The 20,682-nt window shown below is 37.6% G+C and overlaps 1 pseudogene; it reads left to right on the forward strand.

Annotated features, from left to right (window-relative positions):
- Positions 1–5,248: 5,248 nt before the first annotated feature.
- On the forward strand, positions 5,249–14,151 carry LOC122646160 (annotated as a pseudogene).
- The last annotated feature ends 6,531 nt before the right edge of the window (positions 14,152–20,682 follow it).

Here is a 20,682-nt window from a genome sequence, read left to right on the forward strand (position 1 = left end):
ATGCAGTTACAAATCCGGTTTGATTTTGTGGTTTCAAGGGTTTGCAGAGATTGTCACAGGGTTTTGTAGAGGTTAGCGGGAAAGAAGGCATACCGGTAACAAGAAGTCTCGGTTAATTGAGATAAAAAAAGTCCAACGGTTGAGATTTTAATTGCTTAAATGGACGGTTAAAATCAAACAATGTTCTGCAATGCTTTTCTTACGCACGCACCGCGACACTTTAGCCTAAATATATTTTCTTATCGATAGCTTTGTAGTGATAAATAATTTATAGCATTAATTTTTTTTTTTTGTCATTTTATATGACACTTTAATTGTTTTTTTTTTTCAAGTGGCAAATTCTGTCATTTACGCATTACAAGATTAGTATCAGGCTATCAGCATGGATTGAATCTTGGAGGTATTAGACTATTACGCTTCAGTCGCCGTCTCTGACAAAAGCATATCTCATTGGGTAATGGGGAATGGGGAATGGAGAGAATCCTTACTTAGAGTTTACTTATACAATGCAGATCATCTACGGCCCAGCTGCCCGTAGCAGCCTGTGCGACGTAGACTGGGCCGCACGCGCAATGATTGTCTTACCCCCTGCCCAGGGTCTTGCCCGAGCGGGGACAAGGCGGTCATTATGCACGCAGTCCTGTCACGTCGCACAGGCTGCTATGGGCAGTTAGGTGTGGAGCACCTGGTTGGAGGATTACAAAGCTCCTTGGATCATCGAGCGGAGTCCGGCTAGACTGTTGTACACCTCATAGATAGGGCCTTTCGGGACTACGATTTACGAACCATGCTAAGGAGAGTAGGAGACAGCTAATATTACCAATTTAAAAAAAAAAAAAAACAATTATAATTCATTTTAATTACTAATTCCTATGTGTGTTGAAGCTTTGTGTGTCAGCTACCATGACAAAGGCACCAGTGATTCTAACCTTAGACTGTGATATGTACTCCAATGATCCGAAAACTCCTCTTCGGGAACCCCAAGGGGTCAGTTCAGAATTTTTAGTGAAAACGAATAGGCCAAGAATTTTTATGATAAACTCTAAAGAGAATGAGAACCTGATGAATAGGTATCAGACTCATGGTTCTATTTGTACATGTTCCTTTTCTTGGGAGCCTATGCACAAGATCTGCTAGATTTCTTACTAGCAGGAGGAACAATCCAAAAGTGGTGGAACAATAATATGGATGATAAGAGCAATCTCACCTTACCTATTGGGATCCATAGATTACTTTCTTAAATCAATTGGCATCTCTACATTTGGAATCAATGTGACCAGCAAAGTGATCCACGAAGAACAAAGTAAGCGATATGAGCAAGGTATTTTCGAGTTCGGAGTTGCATCACCATTGTTTGTACCACCAACAACAGCTGCCATAATCAACTTGATCTCATTTCTAAAGGGAATAGCAGGATTTTTCAAAGATGGAAACTTAGGGGAAGTATTTATGCAGTTGTTCATATCTAGTTTTGTGGTGGTAAATTGCTGACCAATTTATGTAGCTATAGCTTTGAGGAAGGATGGAGGAAAGATGCCTGCAAAGACTATAGTGACGTCTGCCTTACTAGCATGGATTCTTTACTCAATGGCATCTCTTATATTAAAACCTTGAAATTTGGCATTTTAATTTGCTGCAGTTGGGTGTTCTCATCTCTTCTTCTTCTCCTATTGTATATGTAGGCATGGTCTATAGTATCAATATGTAAAACTGCATTATTTATGGTGGAGAGTCAAGTACCACTTGTCTGGGTTATTTTTATTTTTATTTTTTTAAATTTGAATTAGTAACAATAATAAAAGTTTTTATTATAATGGAAGAAGGAACCAAAAATTCAAAGATATAAGAACCTAGATAAAAAGAAAGAAAATAGGAAAAGGAGGAGGGGGGCGGAAGTAGTACCCCAAGAATTTCCACCAATTAACACCCTCACCACTACCATAAGAACATATGCAAGAACATTTTTGTAAAATTTGAATTTGATATTCAAAATCCAGTGATTGGAATGTATTGATAGAAGGAATATTTGTACAAAGATATTGGAGAGAATTTCTCCTTTGACTAAGCTATTGGGGGAGAGATTGTCTCCTTTATCTATGCTAATTGGGAATAAGATTCCCTTGGTCTAAGCTAATCAAATCTTTGCCTACCATATAAATAATATAAACAAAAAGAGAAGGTAGCCAAGGAAAGGGCTGGATTGACAAGTTAAGGGCCCAACCGGGTTGATGCCCACCCTTACAGGTATGAATGTGCTGAGTTAAAAAAAAAGAGTATATAATTTTAGGGTTGATCTTGTTGTCACCAAAATGGTGAAGTGAGAAGTTGTAACCTACTTTTGATTGCCCGTTACTTATTCTCAAAACTTATTTAATTAGTAGGGGTAAAAAATGATTTTCAAAATAATTTTAAAGTGATTTATGATTTATGTTATTATTAAAAGTTGCCCATTTTTTAGTACGAATGTGAAATGACAAGATTTATTCATTGCAAAAAAAAAAACGTTATACTAAAATGGCAAAAAAGTAAGGTTACGACTTTATTTCCAGTAACCTTGGTCACATCTTACAAGATTTTTCCATAATTTTATTAGCTTAATTATATAAATAAGTCTTACCAATATATATATATATATATATATATATATATATATATATATATAGATACAGTGAAAACATATAGGCCAAGAATTTTTATGATAAACTCTAAAGAGCATGAGAACCTGATGAACAGTTATCAGACTCATGGTTCTATCTGTACATGTTCTTTTTCTTGGTAGCCTATGCACAAGATCTACTAGATTTCTTACTAGCAGGAGGAACAATCCAAAAGTGGTGGAAGAATCAAAGAATGTGGATGATAAGGGCAATCTCACCTTACCTATTGGGATCCATAGATTACTTTCTTAAATCAATTGGCATCGCTACATTTGGATTCAATGTGACCAGCAAAGTGATCCACGAAGAACAAAGTAAGCCATATGAGCAAGGTACTTTCGAGTTCGGAGTTGCATCACCATTGTTTGTACCACTAACAATAGCTGCCATAATAAACTTGATCTCATTTCTAAAGGGAAAAGCAAGATTTTTCAAAGATGGAAACTTAGGGGAAGTATTTGTGCAGTTGTTCATATCTAGTTTTGTGGTGGTAAATTGTTGGCCAATTTATGAAGCTATAGCTTTGAGGATGGATGGAGGAAAGATGCCTGCAAAGACTATTGTGACGTCTGCCTTACTAGCATGGATTCTTTACTCAATGGCATCTCTTATATTATTACCTTGAAATTTTGCATTTTAATTTGTTGCAGTTGGGTTTTCTCATCTCTTCTTCTTCTCCTATTGTATATGTAGGCATGGTCTATAGTATCAATATGTAAAACTGCATTATTTATGGTGGAGAGTCAAGTATCACTTGTCTGGGTTATTTTTATTTTTATTTTTTTAAATTTGAATTAGTAACAATAATAAAAGTTTTTATTATAATGGAAGAAGGAACCAAAAATTCAAAGATATAAGACCCTAGATAAAAAGAAAGTAAATAGGAAAAGAAGGAGGGGGGGGGGAAGTAGTACCCCAAGAATTTCCACCAATTAACACCCTCGCCACTACCATAACAAAATATGGAAGAACATTTTTGTAAAATTTGAATTTGATATTCAAAATCCAGTGATTGGAATGTAATGATAGAAGGAATATTAGTACAAAGATATTGGAGAGAATTTCTCCTTTGACTAAGCTATTGGGGGAGAGATTGTCTCCTTTATCTATGCTAATTGGGAATAAGATTCCCTTAGTCTAAGCTAATCAAATCCTTGCCTACCATATAAACAATATAAACAAAAAGAGAAGGTAGCCAAGGAAAAGGCTGGATTGATAAGTTAAGGGCCCAACCAGGTTGATGCCCACCCTTACAGGTATGGATGTGCTGAATTAAAAACAAAGAGTATTTAATTTTAGGGTTAATCTTGTTGTCACCAAAATGGTGAAGTGAGAAGTTGTAACCTACTTTTGATTGCCCGTTATTTATTCCCAAAACTTATTTAATTAGTTGGGGTAAAAAATGATTTTCAAAATAATTTTAAAGTGATTTATGATTTATGTCGTTATTAAAAGTTGCGCATTTCTTCGTATGATTGTGAAATGACAAGATTTACTCATTGAAAAACAAAAGCGTTATACTAAAATGGCAAAAACAGTAAGGTTACGACTTTATTTCCAGTAACCTTGGTCACATCTTACAAGATTTTCCCATAATTTTATTAGCTTAATTATATAAATAAGTCTTACCAATATATATATATATATATATAGTGAAAACATATAGGCCAAGAATTTTTATGATACACTCTAAAGAGAATGAGAACCTGATGAACAGTTATCACACTCATGGTTCTATCTGTACATGTTCCTTTTCTTGGTAGCCTATGCACAAGATCTACAAGATTTCTTACTAGCAGGAGGAACAATTCAAAAGTGGTGGAACAATCAAAGAATGTGGATGATAAGGGCAATCTCACCTTACCTATTGGGATCCATAGATTACTTTCTTAAATCAATTGGCATCTCTACATTTGGATTCAATGTGACCAGCAAAGTGATCCATGAAGAACAAAGTAAGCGATATGAGCAAGGTATTTTTGAGTTCGAAGTTGCATCACCATTGTTTGTACCACATACAACAATTGTCATAATCAACTTGATCTCATTTCTAAAGGGATTAGCAGGAGTTTTCAAAGATGGAAACTTAGGGGAAGTATTTGTGCAGTTGTTCATATCTAGTTTTGTGGTGGTAAATTGCTGACCAATTTATAAAGCTATATAGCTTTGACAAAGGATGGAGGAAAGATGTCCGCAAAGACTGTAGTGACATTTTCCTTACTAGCTTGGATTCTTTACTCAATGGCATCTCTTATATTAAAACCTTGAAATTTGGCAAAAAGAACCAGCAAGATCCTTTTATCAATCCATTGGTTTCGAAAAAGAACCAACACATCCTTCTTTATCACTTTCCACAATCAGATCGAATCGAACTCCCTGACTTACTGTTCAAACCTATATATCCTTTTTCAGTCTCTTCAAGACTTTTCTATATTAAAAGGAAACTGAACCAAGATCCTCTCAAGTTAGGATAGGTCCCTTCTCACACGTGTGCAACAGTTCAACATGAATAGATCCACACAACACACACGTGTGTCAAACAAAAATCCATATAAATAAGGAGTTTGAGTTACAAAGGGTGCAGCCAAGAGATGGGAAGCACAAGCAAAAGCTCCTCTCCCTTATCCTCTCCTGCTCCTCCTCCTCTTCACACTCTTCAGACCTTTCGTCGCACGTATTTAAACCGTGCATTTGCATTACTCTACACGTGTGCCATAACAACACTCTTCTATCACCATTCACTCAAACTCCTCCACTCCACCTCCTTCATCACCTTCTGCTTCTCCCTCACCTTTCTTCTCTTTGATGCCGTCCTTGCCTTTATGTGGTTCACCACTCAATCCTTCCAGATGCGTCCAACCCGCCGCCGGGAGTTCCCGGAAAACCTCCTTCGTTTTATGAAGAAAAGTGATTTTCCGGCATTGGACATATTTATATGTACAGCTGACCCATACAAAGAACCCCCAATAAACGTAGTTAACACTGCTCTATCGGTGATGGCTTATGATTACCTGGTGGAGAAACTCTCAATTTACATTTCAGATGATGGAGGTTCAGAGCTTACACTGTTTGCTTTCATGGAAGCTGCCAAGTTCGCGAGCCACTGGTTGCCTTTCTGTAGGGAGCACAGGATAGAGGAGAGGTGCCCTGATGCTTATTTTAGGTCCACCCACAGTTGCACTGAGACTGCGAAGATGAAGGTAACAAAATTATTGACAAAACGCATCCTTACAATTAATTAATTTAAGAGTAAATTTCTTGTAGACCCCTTGAGGTTTGTTGACATTTCATGTAGATCCCAAGGTTTTTAAAACTTTACTTACAGACCCATAAACCTCACGGTGTTAGTTTAACAAATTAAAAGACCAAAATAGCCTTCGTACATCTTTAATAAAGTACAAAGACTATTTTAAAAGACAATGCTACCTTTTTTTAATGAAGGGTTAAGAATCAAAGGAGAGGGCATAATGGGAAAACTAAAGAATAAAGTAAAGGGGTTAAGAATCGTGGAAAGAGACTTTCTTCTTCAACCTTCAGTCACGAACAACACCCAGCGAAAAGGAGAACAACTCAGATCGAGAGAACTCCCACGACAGGTCTCTGTTTGGCCTGAAATTGCAGATGCATAGTCGCAATCCCAAGCCCTATTAAACCCAAGTAGTAGTTCTTGCAAACAGCAAGCTGGGATCTCAATCGGGAAACCTGCAACAGAGCTTGGCGGTACAAGAGTCAGATCTGATTTTTACCTGAAAATGAAATCCGTTTCATTCATGGAATGGTCTTGATGAACACAAAGTCATAATGATAGAACAAATTTTGAAACTCATCACTTACTGTGTTTGTATGTCTTTGGAACCATACATCACCGAAGCTCAATATTTTTTTTCTTTCTTGAAAGAGGGGTCACCTTCATGTCTACGACCCTGACACTGGAGAGAGAGATTGATTGCAAAAGAGAAAAGTCATGGGGGATGACTTCCCATGTTTTCATCTCTCTCTCTCTCTCTCTCTCTCTCTCTCTCTCTCTCTCTCTCTCATGATTGAGACTCCATGAATTTTCAAGAGAATTAAAAGTAAAGGTAAGTAAAGTTCTCTACTTTCAACATTTCGTCTTATCTCTCTCTCTCTCTCTCTCTCTCACTCAGTGCGAAGGGATTTCTGGCTTACTGCTCACGATGGGGAAGCCGAATGGGGCTGGGGAACCTAGTGTCCGATTCACCCAGGGAAAGGGGTTCTCACACCCTAAGTTCAAATCAAACGAGTGTTGGATTCCAAATCGATGAACTCTTCCGTTCGGTTCTGGCGAATGAATCTTGGCTTCAAACCCCTTTTCTTTAGCTCACAATCATCGACAAGAACACCCGAAATTTCTAAAACCAATTTTTTTTTCTCTTTCTCCTTCTCTGAATCTCTCTGTAGCAGAGAAATCTGAGAAAGGAAATGGCATACCGGTGCTAGCAGAGGATAAAGAAGAGTAAAGAGGAAAAGGTATACCCTCAACGGTGATAAGGGTATTTTTGTCATTAAGTGATTTATGGTCTGCTGGCATCATCATTTAACTAGTTGACTCTAACGAAACGGGTAGTCCGTCCATTATCTGGGTCTGTAAGTAAGGTTTTAAAACATTTAGAGGCTACATGATAGGTGAACAAACCTTAGGCGGTTTACAAGAAATTTACTCTTAATTTAATTATCTTGTGAAACACAATTTTCTTATTAAAAGTCTCTTTAATTAAAAAGCGTATCAATGAAATCTTTCTGTTGAGGGTTGTTGAATTCACATGTTTATATTTATATTGTCAACTTTGATTGCTATATATATCTTTCTGTTCAGGGGGTTTACAAGAAGTTTACTCATAATTTAATTATCTTGTGGTTTACCAAAAAAAAAAAAATTTAATTATCTTGTGAAACACAATTTTCTTATTAAAAATCTCTTTAATTAAAAAACGTATCAATGAAATCTTTTTGTTGAGGGTTGTTGAATTCTCATGTTTATGTTTTATATTGTCAACTTTGATTGCTATATATATCTTTCTGTTCAGGGGGTTTACAAGAAGTTTACTCTTGATTTAATTATCTTGCGAAACACAATTTTCATATTAAAAGTCTCTTTAATTAAAAAGCGTATCAATGAAATCTTTTTGTTGAGGGTTTTTGAATTCACATGTGTATGTTTTATATTGTCAATTTTAATTGCTTTATATATGTTTCTCTTCAAGGGGTTTACAAGAAGTTTACTCTTAATTTAATTATCTTGTGAAACACAATTTTCTTATTAAAAGTCTCTTTAATTAAAAGTGTATCAATGAAATCTTTTTGTTGAGGGTTGTTGAATTCACATGTGTATGTTTTATATTATCAATTTTAATTGCTATATATATCTTTCTGTTCAGGGGTTTACATGAAGTTTACTCTTAATTTAATTATCTTGTGAAACACAATTTTCTTATTAAAAGTCTCTTTAATTAAAAAGCTTATCAATGAAATCTTTCTGTTGAGGGTTGTTGAATTCACATGTGTATGTTTTATATTGTCAAGTTTGAATTGATTGCTATATATATCTTTGTTTATTTATTTTTAGGGAAAATTACAAAAAAAACCCCTGCAATTGAAAATTTTACACCGATCCTCCTCAAAATTACATCCACCTCCCCTTTGGAGGGGGTAGAGGTAATTTTAAGGGGGATCGATGTAATTTTTTCAAACTACAGAGGTGGTAAACGTAGTTTTCCCTTATTTTTAACTATTTTAAGTTGGAAATTTTTGACTGAAGAGATTGTCCTTTTTTGTTAATTGGTTTTTTTTTTTTTTCCTTCTGTTTTGATAACCTTCTCGCAAATCTTTAGACACATGAAGAATTAAGGGGGAAAAAAAGGTTTTTTGAACCATTGGAGTAGGATACACTAGCATTTTTTTGTCTAACTCTATGTTAATTTTAAACATATAATGCCCTCTTTGTCCTTCTGTGTATGATACTATTTTATTGGATCTCGTTGATGTGTTTCTCTTTAATTACCACTTGCTCTTCAATTTAAATTGAACTTGCATATTATAATGGGTTTAGGATGACTATTTGTATTTTTTCAATATTTAATATGGTTTTATTCCATTTTGGGTGGCTGACAGAAACAGAATATTTGTATAAATTATATACAAAGATATTATATACTAGAGATTTTCTTATTATTTAAAGTGTTAAATAATTTATAATATTATTTTTTTGTCATTTAGTATGGTTTGATTTCATTTTGATGGGTTGACAAAAACAGAATATTTGTATAAATTATAAATTATATACAAAGATATTATACATTAGAGAGATTTTCTTATCACTTAAGGTGTTAAATAATTTATGACATAGTTTTCCTCCACTCATAGGATATGTTGAATAATTATCACCTCTAATTCGCTGGCCGCTCCAATTCCTTCAATATGGTTTGATTCTATTTTATTGGCTGATAGAAACAGAATATTTGTATAAATTACAAATTATATACAATGATATTTATATATTAGAGACTTTCTTATCATTTAAAATGTTAAATAATTTATAATATTATTTTTTTGTCATTTCGTATGATTTGATTCCAATTTGACGGGTTGACAGAAACAAAATATTTGTATAAATTATATACAAAGATATTATATATTAGAGAGAATTTCTTATGACTTAAGGTGTTAAATAATTTATGACAAAGTTTTCTCCACCGAGTAATCATAAGCCATAACATATAGAACAGTGTTAACTATGTTTATTGGTGGTTCTTTGTATGGGTCAGTTGTACATATAAATATGTCCAACGCCGGAAAAACACTTTTCTTCACAAAGTGAAGGAGGTTTTCCAGGAACTCTCGGCGGTGTACTGGATGCATCCGAAAGGATTGAGTGGTGAACTACATGAAGGCGAGAACGACATCACAAAGAAAAAGGTGAGGGAGAAGCAGAAGGTGATGAAGGAGTTGGAGTACTGGAGGAGTCTGAGTGAATGGTGATAGAAGAGCAATTTGGATCCTGTACTGCCTAGCTGCCTGGCAAGACCATACTGCCTAGACATGGTAAGGCGTGCAATGACCATCTTACCCCCACTCGGGCAAGATGCTCGGGCAGGGGTGAGGCGATCATCGCACGTCTTGCCGTGTCTAGGCAGCACGGTCCTGCCAGGTAGCTTGGCAGTAGAGGATCTGAATCCACACACATGTAGAGTAAGGCAAATGCACAGTTTAAATACGTGCGACGAAAGGGCTCAAGAGTGTGAAGAGGAGGAGGAGGAGGAGAGGATAAGGGAGAGATGCTTTTGCTTGTGCTTCCCATCTCTTGGCTATACCCTTTATAACTCAAACTCCTTATTTGAGTATGCGTTGAATCTTGGACGTATTACGCTTAGTCGTCGCTGTCTCTGACAAAAGCATATATCATTGGGAAATGGAGAGAATTCTTAGTTTACTTATTATTAGTTCTTGGAAAAGAGCCGAAAATTTTTTTTTTTTTGGTAAACGGTCGAAAAAGTTCTTCTCATCAAAAACATATCTCTTGTGGTCAAGGATCCAAATCCTCTATAGTGCGCTGCCTGTAGTGGTTTGAGGGGTGCAGACTGAGCCGCACGTGCAAAGACTGTCATACTCTTACCCAAACGCCTTACCTGAGCAAGGGTAATGCGATCATTACATGGGCAACCCATTCTATACCGTACAGACCGCTACGGGCAGCTGCACCATAGACGATCCAAATTGTGTGGTTAAACCTGAGATTCAAGTAGGTTGGTTTGAGTTATCAGAATCGGATCAATCAGATCGGTTGATTTGTATCAATATTGGAGGAGAGTGGAGACTGATATAATTTTTAATTGATCTCGTATCATTGGATCAGTATAGACAGAGGTAAAAGAAATTGACCCGAATCAATATCGATCGAGATCGATACCAATTACAAAAACCTTGGTCCCACACAAAGGATCAATTTTATTTCATCCATTTGTAAACAATGAGAGTATAATTTTCCGGTTCTCCACAAATCTAAGAGTCTCTAATAAGGGGAACCCTTCTTTATCCGGCTCTTATAGATGACCACATCAACATTCCATATGGCTCACAGAACCCGGCCCATGATGGTGGTGCCAATGTTGCGCTAGGCCCAACACATTGTCCATTATGCCACATATGCCTTTAATGAAAAACAAAATCGACCCAAACGCCAAAGAAATAGAAAATATATATTTTTTTTGCAAAAGGTTGTGTGCGTGGTCTTGTCCCTCTTCTCACAATAAAGGAGTCGCAAAGACAACCACCCACCAATCAAGAAAATGGATCATTTGTACGTACCAATAGGCGAACCTACATCTTCGAGTCAATTACATTACAATTTTGTTTCCATAGAAACCCCTCCTCCCCTTGTAAATGGCAAAACTAGGATAGGTGGTTGGCTTTCAAATGAACGTTGACCTATTGGTACGTGCAGAGGACTCGAACTCCCAATCATCGCATCTTAATCTTCACCCCTCTCATGCATCTATACATGAAAACTTCCCTTCCTCGTTTTTAGGAAAAAGATCCACAATCCAAATTGGTATCGATATCAGCTAATCCCGATATCGATTACTAAAACCCTGTTCCCAAATGCCTATTAGTGTGATGTCCTACATTGATGTCATGGGAATTCTTAACCTTTTTTGTTTTTGTAAGGGGTATTCTAAGTTTGTAACAGTTTTTCTTTTCCTTTTTTCAATGAATTAAAAAGATTAGAATGTAATGCCATCTCGAGCAGTAGGTGTATTTAGAACTTGACACCTTCTTCTAATTGTCCTTTGTTTTTTTCCCAAATGGACTGCATTTGAATTCTGCATTTCAATCTATCATAAACTTGTTAAACTTCTTACCAAGGCAAAAGAATTTCCTAACTATATAATACAATATAACTAAAATTTATGGTGTATTACTTACTGTATTTATAGTTATTGAATTATTGCTTCTTTGTTGTTACAAAATGTTGCAGATGATATATGAAACCATTAAAGCTAAGGTTGAGATTGCAATGGATAGAGGGCGTGTTCCGAATGAGTACATTGCCAGTGTACTTGAGCGTGACACCTTCGACAAATGGACGGCTGGATTTACCCGTCATGATCATACGACAGTGATTCAGGTTCGTCTTAGAGGGATCCTATGTTGTGGGGTCAGTGGTAAATGCAAGATTAATTATTAGGTTCTTACTTGACAATTCAAATGCAGGTTTTGATGGAGAATGGAAGAGAAAAGGACATCACGGGCCATGAAATGCCAAACCTTGTTTATGTTTCCAGACAGAAGAGCAAGGCCTCTCCACACCATTTTAAAGCTGGTGTGCCCTAAATGCCCTTGTAAGCATCTTTTAATGGATATCCTTTTTTATCTTCATAATCAAAATTTGTAGGGTGTCAGGATTGGTTCAGGTCGGTTGGGATAGCTCTACCCAGACCAAACCCGAATTAGAACCTGAATCCGGATCAGCTACCCACATGGGGAAGGGTGGGGACAAATCTGACCCCTCCATGGGGCGTGGGTCCCACACCCTAGAGGCGGGGTCCCACATCCCATGGAGGAAATATTTATAATTCATTATTTTAGGGACAGATCTGAACTCTCAGAACCTTGGCATGAAAGGAAATATTTATAATTCATTATTTTAGGGTCAGTGTTCTCTGTGGGGGAGCATAGCAATATGCGTGCAGGGCCAATGAGAGCTTTCACATTGGCATTATGGAGGGTTGGATTTCTGCCTTTCTTGGGGGCCGGGGTGGTCATTTCACCCTCTGTATCTGAGCATGGGCAATACGCTCCCCAATGGAGAACTTTCTTCCTTCATTTTAATTACTAATTACTGTGTGTGTTGAAGCTTCGTGTGTCAGCTGCCATGACAAATGCACCAGTTATTCTAACCTTAGACTGTGATATGTACTCAAATGATCCGAAAACTCCTCTTCGGGTGCTATGCTATCTCTCGGATCCTGGACTCAGGTCAAAACTAGCTTATGTTCAATTCCTCCAACTCTTCGTTGGGATCAACAAGCATGATATCTACGCTGGTAAAATAAAGCGTTTCTTCCAAATTAATCCACAAGGAATGGATGGGCTAGCCGGTCCTAATTATGCTGGCACAGGATGTTTTTTCCATCGACGATCTTTTTTTGGACAGCCATCATTGCTATTATCCCCTGAGATCCAAGAATTACACCCGGATCATGTCGTGAACAAGCCGGTTCGGTCTGAAACAGTTTTAACATTGGCTCACCATGTGGCAAGTTGCAACTACGAGAATCAAACCAATTGGGGCATGAAGTTATGGCTATTCGAGTTAGGATCCTCTCCCCACGTGGGTATTTTCTCCTTAAATCTCACACCGTCCATGACATGTGGATCTCACAATCTAAAGGTAATGAGTTTGTTCTTCTAAAATGCGCAGATGGGGTTCAGATACGGATCCTTCGTTGAGGACTACTTAACGGGTTATCAGCTGCAATGCGAGGGCTGGAAATCAGTGTTTTGCAATCCTGAAAGAGCAGCCTTCCTTGGGGATGTACCCATCAGCCTCAGTGATGTGCTAGGCCAGGTCAAGAGGTGGTCTGTGGGCTTATTAGAAGTGGTCTTCTCCAAGTACAGTGCAGTTACCTTTGGTATTCCATCGATGGGCTTACTAATGGGCCTTTCCTATGCTTATTATTCATTTCTGCCCATTTGGTCCTTTCCGGTCACATTCTATGCCTTTGTTCCACAGCTTTCTCTCATCAATGGTGTCTCCATGTTTCCAGAGGTATGTAATGCAAGTGTTTTATACTAAAAGGCCCCCCCAAAAAAAATTAACAAACTTTTTTCACCAATTATAGTTACAACCAAATTTTCCCATAATTTTAGACATATTGATCAAGAATTTTCATGATAAGAGGATGACAAACCTAATGAACAGGTATCAAACACTTGGTTCTATCTATATATGTTCCTTTTCTTTGGAGCCTATGCACAAGATCTACTAGATTCCTTATTAGAAGGAGGAACAATGCAAAGGTGGTGGAACGATCAAAGAATGTGGATGATAAGGGCAATCTCATCTTACCTATTTGGATCCTTTGCTTATTTTCTTAAATCAATTGGCATCTCTACATTTGGATTCAATGTAACCAGCAAAGTCATCGACGAAGAACAAAGCAAGCGATATGAGCAAGGTATTTTCGAGTTTGGAGTTGCATCACCCTTGTTTGTACCACTAACAACAGCTGCCATAATCAACTTGATTTCATTTTTGAAGGGACTAGTAGGAGTTTTTAGATATGGGAACTTAGGGGAAGTATTTGTGCAGTTGTTCATATCTAGTTTTGTGGTGGTAAATTGTTGGCCAATTTATGAAGCTATGGTTTTGAGGAAGGATGGAGGAAAGATGACTGCAAAGACTATAATGACAGCTGCCTTACTAGCTTGGGTTCTCTACTCGATGGCATCACTTATTTTAAAGCCTTTAAATTAAGCATTTTGTTGTTTTTGTTATTGTTGGGTTTTTTCATCTCTTCCTCTTCTCAGCATGGTCTATATTGCCAATCAGTATCGATCTTGTATCGTTCCAATACATATTGGTTTTTAGTCTTATTGATACACGGTTTGTAGGGACACAAAATATTTATAAAAATTACGGTAATTATCATGCAAATTTTGGCTAGTAATGGAAAGACGTATCAAAGCTAAATTCGTTGCTTAAGGGATGTACGCAACCTCCATAGATTTGTGCATGATTTCAAGATATTAGTTTCTTATTTTATTTTTTTTTATATTATTTTGTTTCCTAGTTTATATTTAGGTTTCCTTTTCTTTTGTAATTCGACCTTCTTAAATAAGAGTCGTTTCGACGAAATAAAATTATGTTGAAGTTTTGAATCAAATCAGTTTGTTTGCTCTTCTTCTTAGTCAGAATTAGGGTTTTTGTTACATTGAGGATTCGAGGGTCGTGAGTGCTAGAACGAGATCTAGCCACCAGACTTCCTACTGTGTCAGGGGTGGCAACAAGACTCATAGGAAGGACCATTCCGTAAATTGCTAAAAACAAGGAGAGCTTTAGGAAGCTCGACGAGGCCAACCATCAATAGGTTGGGGGGTGGGAGAAAGGGAAGGAAGCACCCAAAGAAATGAAAGCAATTATCATTTTGGGGGAGGGGCTGTTTGGCAATCTGAGAGGACCTTGTCGAAGTTCATGGGCCAGGGACTTGGGATCATGGATCTCAGGTTTCATTGGATGTGAAGCACTACTTTGGATTAACCACAGATCAAGGTTTTGGGTACCATCTTAGTCCACTATAATGCCTACAATATTAGGAATTGGGAAAAGGTTGGATACACCACCGGTGTACCGTAAGCTACACATTGTGTCTATCTTTCTCTTCCAACCCCTTTGAAATGACTAATATGCTCCTCCTATATAATGCCTCGTCCCGTGCCCTCATTGATACCGCCTTTTAGTTTACCACACATGGACAATATGCCTATCCCTCTCCTGAACTTAGGAATATAACCTTTGTATTTTTGTTCTGATTATCATTCATTCACACAGAGAAAGGGAAGAGAAGAGAAACACAAAAGATACGAAGAAGATAACGTGGTTCGGTCTTCCTAGGTTTGGAAGCCTACTGTACAGGTGCAATCCCTCATCTCAACTTAGCATCTTGAGGAGGGTGCATTAGCTTTGAATAGAGCATTACACAGTTGATAAGATAAGCACAAATAGCGTGTACACGGTGGGTATAGGCTGTAGAGCTGTGATTGTGGCTAACACATATAAGCGCCTTATCAGAGAAGGAATTTATCTAATTTCCTACCATATTGGAGGAGGATTCTATTGCACTAAGCTCGCCAACACTTCCCCCTCTAAGTTGGGGCGAAGAAATCTTCTAAGGTCAACTTGGACAACATGTCGCGAAAGATCTCTCTAGATAGAGCTTTAGTAAACATATCTGCAGTTTGATTCTTGCTTGAAACATATGTTGTCTCAATGATTTTATCTTGAACCTTTTCACGAACAAAGTGACAGTTAACTTCTGTGTTTGGTTCTTTCATGGAACACTGGATTTGAAGCAATATGTATGGCTGCCTAATTATCGCAAAACAACTTCATGGGAGCATGAGAAACATCAAGGCCAAGTTCTTGAATTAACAATCTCAACTAGACCAGCTCACTAGTAGTAGATGTCATTGCTCTGTATTTTGCTTCGGTACTTGAGTGAGCAACAACACTTTGTTTTTTACTTCTCCAAGTAACCAGATTACCCCCAACAAATGTGCAAAAACCGGTGGTAAATCTTCTTCCAGGACAAGATTTTAGATATCGTAAGATACGATCGACAAGATCCATGTGTCCCTCAGTGGGAGAATACATAAATTGACTTACATAGCTGACAGCATATGTGATGTCGGGTCTGGAAATAGTCAAGTAGATCAACCGTCCCACTAACCTTTGGAATTGACCACGATCAGACAAAGGGTTATCCTTGCTGCCAAATTTACTATTATAATCCATAGGGGAATCAACTGGTTTAGCTCCAAGTTTCCCAGTTTCTTCCAACAAATCTAAGTCATATTTTCTTTGGGACATAAACAACCCTTTATTAGATCTTGCGATTTCAATACCAAGAAAATAGCGAAGTCTCCCCAAATCCTTGATATACAATTTTTTAGTCAAATATCCTTTGAGCTTAGCTATTTCTTGAAGGTTACTACCTGTGATGACAATGTCATCCACATAAACAAGAACAACAACAATTCCTTTATCATTCCTATTAATAAACAAGGACGAATCGGATTCTCCCTTTTTAAATCCTTCAGTTATAAGGGCTGAACTCAACTTCCTGTACCAAACACGTGGTGATTGTTTAAGGCCATAGATAGTCTTATTGAGCTTACAAACTTTTCCAACTTGATTTTTGAGGATATGTCTAGAAGGAATATCCATGTATACTTCTTCTTCAAGATCTCATTGTAGGAACGCATTTTTAACATCCATTTGGAATAATGACTAACTATAATTAACAGCCATAGATAATAGAACACGAACAATGTTCATTTTAACAACAGGGGCAAACGTTCCCTTATAGTCAACCCCATAAGTTTGGGTGTAACCTATGGCAACTAATTTGGCCTACCTTTTGATAGACCCATCACTTTTATGCTTGATTTTATAGACCCATTGACACCCTAGAGAGCGCTTTCCCTCAGGGAGAGAAACTATGTCCCATGTATGATTTTTGTCAAGAGCTTTGAACTCTTCATTTATAGCCTCAACCCATACTGACGAGGTCTTAGCTTCAGCAAAGCTATTTGATTCTGTGAAGGCATCAATCATGGTTAGCAAAGCATTGAATTCAGGCGCTATATAATCATACCAAAGGTGTGACTGTATTGGATAAGTACCAGCATAATAGGTTGAAAAATCACTTAGACTAACAGATGGTCATGAGACCCAAGATGACCTCCGAACAGGTATGATTGGGGCAGGAGCAGCTGATATAGCCTCCTCATTTTCATTGATGACCTCATGAGTGTTCCCATCTATGGGCTCATGAGTGTTCTCATCAACTGGCTGATCCATATTTCCACTGTCAACAATAGCATCATCAAGTTGATCCAGTGCAATAGGCAAAGGTAGGGAGGTAAATTCCTCATAGTCATAATCACCATTGTTCTCCCTTTGAATTGAATCCCTGCCAGAAAAAAACAATTAATGTTCATCAAATTGAACATCATAGGAGATGATTACCTTTCGAACACTGGGATAATAGCATTTATAACCCTTTTTAAGGGAAGAGTATCCTAGAAACATGCATTTACGAGCACGAGGGTCCAATTTCCCCCCGGCTTGTAAGTGTACATAATACACACTGCCAAAGACCCGGAGATGAGAAATATTGACCTTGCGACGAAGTTCTTCCATGGGAATCTTAAAATTGAGAACATTACTAGGAAGTCTGTTGATCAAGTAACAGCTAGTGAGCACCGCATCAGACCAGTAAGTCTTAGGTGCATTGGCATGGAACAGAAGCGCCCGAGTCACTTCAAGGAGGTGGCGATTTTTCCTTTCAGCTACCCCATTTTGTTGGGGAGTTCCAACACAAGAGGTTTGGTGGAGAATACCACGGGTTTTAAGAAAGGCCTGGAAGGGACCATTGGTGTATTCAGTTCCATTGTCAGTATGAAGGACCTGAATATGGGCATTATACTGAGTTCGCACCATATGACAAAATTCTTGAAAAATAGTTAATACTTCACTCTTTGAGATCAACAAATACAACCATGTAGTACGAGTTTTATCATCAATAAACATTATAAAATACTTAAAACCATCTCTAGAGTCTATTGGAGCTCTCCCCCAAACATCAGTGTATTAAACCAAATAACTTTGTAGAAATAGTAGTACTGTGCGAAAAAGGTAACGGGTGTTGTTTAGAATAATGACAAGTCTCACAATTATTATCAGAAAGAGAAAAAGAAGGATGTAAGATGTGCAACACCCGGTTGGACGGATGTCCCAATCGCCAATGCCAGAGTTTTGCCTCCATATCTTTGATTTTTCTTGCAACAAAAACAGTATCTGGAAAGTCAAGGACATATAATCCATTTTGACAATGACCTTCACCAATCTTCTTCTTTCAAACACTGTCCTGAAAGGTTACCTTGTTGGACAAAAAAATAACATCACAGTTTAATTCCTTGGTTAACTGGCTAACAAATAACAAATTAGAGGATAATGCAGGAACCAATATACCAACTGAAGCCTTAGACAACAAATTAATCTTACCCAAGCCATGGATCGAAACATGAGTACCGTTTGCCACAATAATAGGAGAGTGGCCAGGGTTAGTATTTACTTGAGATAAAGCATGTGGAGTGCAGCACATATGATGACTAGCTCCAGAGTCAATTATAAAAAAAATCTTTAGATAATGTAGTAAAGGCAAAGGCATTACCAGATTCAGAAGCTGAAGGAGTGGAATCAACAATTGATCCACTGTTGGTCTTTAATAAATTCTGTAACTGCATAGCCAGTTGGCAAAGAGATGTCTACAGTTCAGGTGACACAGTGTGGGAGGCAGCATTAGCTTCGGTTCCCACTTTAGTTTCAGGTCCTTTTTCTTTGTTAGGACGAAGATGAGGGTGGAACGCCCAATAGCGATCCTTCGTATGGCCATCTCGGGTGCAATGATAACAGTGGTAACAAGAAGAACCACTACCTTTCTTCCCACCACGCCCACGGGAAGAAGAGGAGCAAGTACCTTGCGAGAGACCAAGATTAGCGGAATGAACAAAATTTTCAGGCACATCATTTCCTGCTTCAGAACTGGAATTCATCACACGCCGACGTGTTTTCTAACGCTAAATAATAGTACAAACAGACAAGAAGGGGGGCCAAGGTGCTGCTCATGAGAATTTGTCGCCTTAAATCTTCATATTCAAGTCGCAAACTTGATAACAATTGGAAGATACGATCTTGTCCCTCATGTTCTGTATAGACCTCAACAGTAGTAGCAAGAGGACGATATTGCCTCAATTCATCCCATTTTCTTTTGAGATTGCCAAGATGATCTGTGAATGATTGTCCAGAGGCTTGTTCCATATGAGAAATTTGTTATTGTAACTCAAAAACATGAGAAGCATTCTAGGCTTGTCCATACATGTCCTTCAGGGAATCCCATAGTATCTTAGACGTTTCAGAGTTCTTAAATATTTTGTATACTTGGGATTCCATGGAGTTGAATAGTTAGTTCATTACAAGATAATCATTACTCTCTCATTCAGCAAACTTGGGATCCTCTGGATCGGGTGTTGTGATTTTGCCATTAACATAACCCAACTTTGAACGACCTCCAAGGGAGATCGTTATAGCACAAGCCCATGGAAGGTAATTCCAGCCAGTAAGAGTGATAGAAGTGAGACAATTATTGCCCTCAAAGAAGGACTTATTTGTTTTAGATGAAGCAGTAGAGCTATCTATGATAAAAAAAAATAAAAAAAAAATTGAAATAAAGATAGAGGAACTTAGCTGTTGAACGACAAAGACAGGCTCAGCAAGAAACTACCGATCTCAGTGAGAATGATCTACAAATGATCGCTCTGATACCATGTTCTGATTATCATTCATTCACACAGAGAAAGGGAAGAGAAGAGACAGATAAAAGAGACGAAGAAGATAAGGTGGTTCGGTCTTCCTAGGTTTGGAAGCCTACTCCATGGGTGAAATCCCTCATCCCAACTTAGCATCTTGAGGAGGGTGTATTATCTTTAAATAGAGCATTATACAGTTGATAAGATAAGCACAAATAGCGTGTACACAGTGGGTACTGGCTGTTGAGCCGTGATTGTGGCTAACACATATAAGCGCCTTATCAGAGAAGGATTCTATCTGATTTCCTACCATATCGGAGGAGGATTCTATTGCACTAATCTCGCCAATAATTTTCAATGGTTAAACAAAAGTTACCTTAAAACTCTAAAGTCTAATATTCTTCAATCAATTTTTAAAAACCACTACATCTCCACATGAGAAAATGGAATTTGGCTGAAATTTATGAGACCAAAAGCTGTTAACATGAAGAAGAAGATCCATAAATTTTGAACTACAATACATAAAGATAAGGGGGAGAGTTTCCATACATGGCCATGAATGATGCACGGTCGTACTTTCAACCATTGGATGGACATGATCGTGTTGCTTATCCTTATCAATGTTGTCAGAGACATTTTGCCTAAAGATAATATTTAGGTGCTGCTTGGAGATCTCTTACCAAGCTGTCCGTTTAGAAAACCCCCTCCCATGTTATACTTAACACTTTTATTGTAACAGTTAAAGAAATGGTGGGATTTGCAAAAAGCCAACAGCTCTTATAATCAAGTGCAAGAAGAAAGATGGGATACATTTTATACTTCAAACCATAAAGCCCTATATCAAATGCCATGTATTTGTGAAAGATGTTAGAATTCTATTCAATATAGAATTAATATTCGCTTTCTGTATGTGCTT

Source organism: Telopea speciosissima, chromosome 11, assembly GCF_018873765.1.
Source record: "Telopea speciosissima isolate NSW1024214 ecotype Mountain lineage chromosome 11, Tspe_v1, whole genome shotgun sequence".
Taxonomy (NCBI): Eukaryota; Viridiplantae; Streptophyta; class Magnoliopsida; order Proteales; family Proteaceae; genus Telopea; species Telopea speciosissima.